Here is a 6,576-nt window from a genome sequence, read left to right on the forward strand (position 1 = left end):
CAAATGTCCGTCTAGTCAAGGCTATGATTTTTCATGTATGTGAGAGTTGGACTATATAGAAAGCTGAGCACCAAAGAATTGATGCTTTTGAACTGTGGTGTTGGAGAAGACTCTTGAGAGTCCCTTGGATTGCAAAGAGATCCAACCAGTCCATCCTAAAGGAGATCAGTCCTGAGTGTTCATTGGAAGGACTGATGTTGAAGCTGAAACTCCAATACTTTGGCCACCTGATATGAAGAACTGACTCATTGGAAAAGACCCTGATGCTGGGAAAGATTGAGGGCAGGAGGAGAAGGGAATGACAGAGGATGAGATGGTTGGATGGCATCACTGACTCAATGGAGATGAGTTTGAGTAAACTCCAGGAGTTGGTGATGGACAGGGAGGCCTGGTGTGCTGTGGTCCATGGGGTTGCTAAGAGTCTGAATGACTGAACTGTACTGAAATGATAGCATCTTAATAGTTAATTATTTTTTGTATTTCTTTGATAGTTTTAATTAAGAACCTTGGGCTGTTCTTCAGTAACTAGTAGATACATAATATCTATATTGATTTAAGTTTCAGTGAAGGATTTGCAAGTTAGTCTATGTGATTCTAAAACAGAAATGCTTCAAGGTAAATTTCCAAAACAGTTGTTCCCAATGCACTAGGTTCTCAGCTGTAAGTTGGTGATGATCATGTAATGTGTTGGATGAAAAATGTGTCTACATAGATTAAAGCAATGGAAGGAATGCTGTTTCAAGAAGATGAACAGATTGGCTATTTGGGATCACTATTAGAAGCAGGGACAGGCAGCATTTGTTGAGGGTAGATAATATGATATTGTGCTTTATAGATTTTACAATCAGAAGATAATATTTATATATATTCTCTCTTGTGGATTTATCAATTCCCCATTAATATTTTGCATGGATTTCCTAGACAAAATGGAAAACAATGAAATTTGTAGTTGGTATCCCCAGATCCTCATTTCTTTCATGATTTTTTCTTCATCCTATGAATATATGTGGTTGAGCTTTCTTATCTAATTTCTTTCTTCTCATTTCAGCCCTTCCTTCCTCACACTGCCCCCCACCAAAACAACAACAACAACAACAACTTTAAGGAAAGTATTAATATTACAAAAACCAGGCCATCTAAACATGACATACATGCCTTCACTAGGCTGCCTAGACAATAAACTGGCTGGAAGCTGGAAGAGTCCATCTTTTCCATGAATGGAAAACAGTGCTCAAGCTCAGATTCCAACAATACCAATAGCTTTCTGTCCACACCCATCCTCCTCACAGAGGATTATAACATCTCAAGGGCTCCACAAGCCCCAGGTACTGGGGTAGTTAGCATCCTAAATCCAGTTTCCTGGTTCCATCAATAGCATCTCTATTTCATTCATCAACAAGGTGAGATGGTGATCTCACACTTGCTCTGCAAGAAGAGAGACTCAAGAGTAAAATGTTCTCTCCTTGGGAGTCAAACTCAAGCCAGGTCCAGAAAATGCTCCCCAGTAGATGATGGACAGATCAGAGAACTGTGGCCATCTCTGATAGCTGACTTTAACCTTTTGAGTATTTTCTTTCCTCATTGATACCTACTCCCTGACTCAGTATTATTTTTATTTGTGAAAGTTGTCCTTAACCCATCATATGATAGGTGGCAACCCTGAAAAGAATCCCCTGGTTCAACAACTTTCTTATTTATTCTTTATTCACTCATAATCATGACACCAAAATATTATGTTCGAAGCATCATGTCTAAGTGTGCAATGAATGAAAGGTATTTTTCACATTAGAAAGATATTTAGTATCAAGTAACATATGAAGGGGGAGTATTTAAAACATTTTTATTAGAAATTTTTTTCTGGGGATTCTAAACTCAAACTACTTAAGTGGTCATCTATGGTGTGAGGCTGACCCTGGAAAAGCTTTATGTGGACATTAAGAAATGGAAGAATAGGTATTAGACAGAGCAAATTTCCTTAAAGAAAAGGCATTAAAAACTTTAACATGGAGTAAGTAACTAGTGGTCTCTTTCTCTCTGTCTCCATCTCTTCCTTTCTTCTTGCTTACAAGCAAATATTTATTTATTATATCCTTCCTTCCTATCTTCCTTCATCATATTCTCTCTTTTCTGGAATATAAACTTCACAGGGACAGCATCCTTGTGAGACTGGTATACTCATTCCCAGAACAGTGCCTGTCACAATATGGGCACTCAATTAATATCTCTTCAGTGAATGAATAAATGAACATGTACTATGTGCCACTAGAGATACAAGAATGGACCATACTTACACAATCTCAGTTTTTACAGGTCTTACAGTCCGGTAGTTTTTGCTTTCTATCACTATACTCTAGTTTTCAGTTTCTAGAATTTTCTATAAATGGAATCATACAGCATGTACTCTTATTTTTGTTCAACTCCTTTGAGTCACAGTAATTATCTTGAGACTCATTCATGCAGTCACATGTATTAAAAGTACATTTCTTTTTATTGCTGAGTAGTATTTCATCATATGGATATACCACCATTTGCTTATCTATTCACATGTTGATGGTTGAGCTATTTTCAGTTTGAGGCTATATCAAGTAATGCTGCTACGGATGTTTGGTACAAGCCTCTGTAGGGACATATGTTTTCATGTCTCCTAGGTAAATATGTAGGGATAGGAATGGCTGGATAATATACTGGCATATGTTTAACTTTTGAAGGAACTCCTCAAGTTTTTTCCAAAATGGTTGTACAATTTTACATTCCCACCCTCGGTATATGAGAGTTTCATTTGTTTCACATCCTTGACAGCACTTGATATGGCTAGACTTAATTTCTGCCATTCTAACAGGTATGTAAGGGTATATAATAGGTATGTAGTGCTTCAGAAGACTCTTGAAACTTGAAAGTCACTTGGACTGCAAGGAGATCAAACCAGTCAATCCTAAAGGAAATCAACTCTGAATATTCATTGGAAGGACTGTTGCTGAAGCTGAAGCTCCAATACTTTGGCCACCTGATATGAAGAACTGACTCACTGGAAAAGACCCTGATGCTGGGAAAGACTGAAGGCAACAGAGAAGGTGGCAGCAGAGGATGAGATGGTTGGATGGTATCACCAACTCAATGGACATGAATTTGAGCAAACTCCAGGAGATAGTGGAGGACAGAGAAGCCTGGCATGCTGCAGTCCATGGGGTCGCAAAGAGTTGGACATGACTTAGTGACTGAACAACAGCAACAACTGGATTATCTCATTGTGGTTTTCGTTTCTCTAATTTTTTAATTTTTCTAATTATGATTTTGGACATCTTTTCATGTGGTTATTAGCCATGTATGTACCTTTGTTGGTGAAATATCTTCAAGTATATATCCTATTTTTAGTGGAATGTGTAATTTCTTACTATTGAGTATTGAGAGTACTTTATACATTGTGGATACAAATTCATCAGATAGGTGAATTGCAAATGTTTTCTTCCAGTTAGTTGCTTGTTTTTGCACCCTTTTAACAGAACTTTGAAGAACAGTTCCTAGTTCTAATGGAGTTCAACTTTTTTTTTCTTGTATAGATCATGTTTTTTATATCATTCCTAAGAAATCTTTAACAAAGTCACAAAAATTCTCTTATGCGTTCTTCCAGAACTTTCATAGTTTTAGCTTTAGATCTAAGATCCATTTTACACTAACATTTGTATATGGTGTGAGATATGAGCCAATTTTCATTTTTTATATAGAGACATTAAATTGAATCAGGAACATTTATTTAAATGTCTCTCTCTACTCCCAAATTACCATTACACTTTTGTTGAAAATCAGTTGACTGTATAAGCATGATTTCATTCCAAATCTCCTATGTAGTTTCAGTAATTTGTCTACTTTTATATCAATACCACACTGTCTTAATTACTGTCACTTTAAAATAAGTCTCAGATAGTTTAAGTCCTTTAAAGTTATTTTTCTTTCTTAAAGGTATGTGTGTACATGCATCCTCAGTTGTATCTGACTCTTTGCGACCCCATGGACTGTAGCCCACCAGGCTCCTCTGTCCATGGAATTTTCCAAGCAAGAATACTGGAGTGAGTTGCCATTTCCTTCTCCATTTAAAGGTACAATGTGTATGTATTTTCATGTAACAACCACCTACAACAAGATAAAGAATTATTCCATCAACACAAAGATCTCTCTCATGCTATTCCTTTATAATCACATCCACCTCTCTACCTTCTCCCCTCATCTCTAACTCCTGACCACTAATCTACTTTCTATCTCTATAGTTCTGACATTTCAAGAATGCTATGTAAATAGGATCATATAATGTATAACCTTTAGAGATTGGCTTTATTTTCTCATTCAGGACAATTTCCTTGAGATCCATCAAGTTCCTGTGTATATCGATAGTTTGCTCCTTTTTATTACTGATAACATGCCATCTTATATGTGTACCACAGTTTACTTAACCACTTACCCATTGAGGGATAGTTAGGTTGTTACCAGTTTTTGACTACTGAAAATAAAACTGTGCATGCATGCTCAGTTGCTTCAGTCATGTCTGACTCTTTGCAACCCTATGGACTGTAGCCCACCAGGCTCCTCTGTCCATGGGATTCTCCAGGCAAGAATACTGGAGTGGGTTGCCATGCCCTCCTCCAGGGGATCTTCCCAACCCAGGGATCAAACCCACGTCTCTTGTGTCTCCTGCATTGGCAGGCAGGTTCTTTACCACTAGTGCCACCTGGAAAGTCCAAAATAAAGCTATGTGGACATAAATTTTCATTTTTGGGGGATGAGTGCCTAAGAGTTCAATTCCTGGGTTATGTAGTAAATGCATATTTAAATTTTTAAAGAAATCATAAAACTATTTTCCAGTGTTGATGAACCATTTTACACTCCAACAAGCAATGTACGAGAGATCCAGTTTCTCTGTATCCTTGCAAACAATTGGTGCCATTATATTTTTATTTTTGCCATTCTTACAGGTATACAGCAATAGTTGATCATGATCTTAATTTGCATTTCCTCAATGGCTAGTGATGTTGAATATATTTTTACATTTATTTGCTGTCCTTTTATCCCCCATGGTAAACTATCTCTCATGTCTTTTGCCCATTTTCTAATTTACTTGCTTGATTTTTACTGTTGACTTTTGAGAATTCTTTATATACTCTACATGAGTCCTTTACTGATAAAGGGCATGTGGTTTGCAAATTTTTTTCCAGTCTGTAGTTCATCTTGTTACTCTCTTAAGAAGTTCTTTCACAGAACAAAAGTTTTAACTTATTAAGTCTAATATTTATTTTATTCTTTTATGAATTATGTTTTTGGTGTCATGTCTGAAAACTTTTCACAAAAGTTCGTGTTTCAAAGATTTTTCTCCTATGTTACATTTGAGGTTTTATAGCTTTAGGCTTTATATTTAAATCTATGGGACATTTTGAGTTAATTTCTGTATAGGGTATGAGGTTTAGATTGAGGTTCAACTTTTTTGCCTACAAATATTCAATTATTTCAGCACCTTTCATTGACAAGACTATCCTTCCTTCATTGAATTTCTTTATGATTTTGCAAAAATTCCATTTTCTGTAATTGTGTGACACTATTTCTGGTTTTAATATTCTGTTTCATTGCTCAATGTGTCTATCCCTTCACCAGTATCAACAGAGTCTTGATGACTGTTATCAGGTTATAATTCTTGGAATAGGATAGATTGACTCCTTGCACTTCATTCTTCTTTCTAAAAAAAAAATTGGCCTTTAATCTTTCCCTTAATCTTTCCATATGAATTTTGGAATATTCTTGTCTGTATCTACAACAAATGTCATGCTGAGATTTTGATAGTGTGATACATCTGTACATAGATCTGGGATGAACTGATTTTTTACTTTCTATTATGAGTCTTCTGAAGCATGAAAATGATATGCTTCTCCATTTATTTACATATCTCATTTCTTTTATCAACATTTTATGGTTCAGCATACAAGTTCTGTACATATTTTGTTAGATTTATTATCCACATATTTCCCTTCCTTTAGAGAAATTATTAACAGTGTTGTGGTTTTTATTTTGGTTTTCACAGTTCATTCCTAGTCTACAGAAACACAATTAACATACACTGATCTTATATCGCAAAGAGTCGGACATTGTGATATAAGATCAGTGTATGTTAACTGTGTTTGCACAATTTGTAGCCTACCAGGCTCCTCCGTCCATGGGATTTTCCAGGCAAGAGTACTGGAGTGGGTTGCCATTTCCTTCTCCAGGAGATCTTCCCAACCCAGGGATTGAACCCGGGTCTCCTGCATTGTAGGCAGACGCTTTACCATCTGAGCCACCAGGGAAGTCTCAATCTTATGTCCTGTGAAAAGGGTGTATATCTGTAGATTCCTTGGGATTTTCTATGCAGACTATCATGCCATCTATAAATAGGTACAGTTTTATTTCTTTCTTTCAGATCTTTATGATATTTCTTTCCTTTTCTTGCTTTATTGTGCTGGCTAGAACTTCTAAGACCATGTTAAATAGCAGTGGTGAGAGAAGACATACTTGCCTTATTCCTCATCTTAGAACAAAATTATTCAGCCTTTCAAAATT

At 36.2% G+C, this 6,576-nt stretch overlaps 1 non-coding gene across 1 annotated transcript; it reads right to left on the reverse strand.

Annotated features, from left to right (window-relative positions):
- Nucleotides 1-6,251: 6,251 nt before the first annotated feature.
- On the reverse strand, nucleotides 6,252-6,323 carry TRNAC-ACA (transfer RNA cysteine (anticodon ACA)). Its single transcript has one exon. It is a non-coding gene; the product is annotated as a tRNA-Cys (tRNA).
- Nucleotides 6,324-6,576: the final 253 nt, after the last annotated feature.

Source organism: Odocoileus virginianus, unplaced genomic scaffold (genome assembly GCF_023699985.2).
Source record: "Odocoileus virginianus isolate 20LAN1187 ecotype Illinois unplaced genomic scaffold, Ovbor_1.2 Unplaced_Scaffold_4, whole genome shotgun sequence".
Lineage (NCBI taxonomy): Eukaryota > Metazoa > Chordata > Mammalia > Artiodactyla > Cervidae > Odocoileus > Odocoileus virginianus.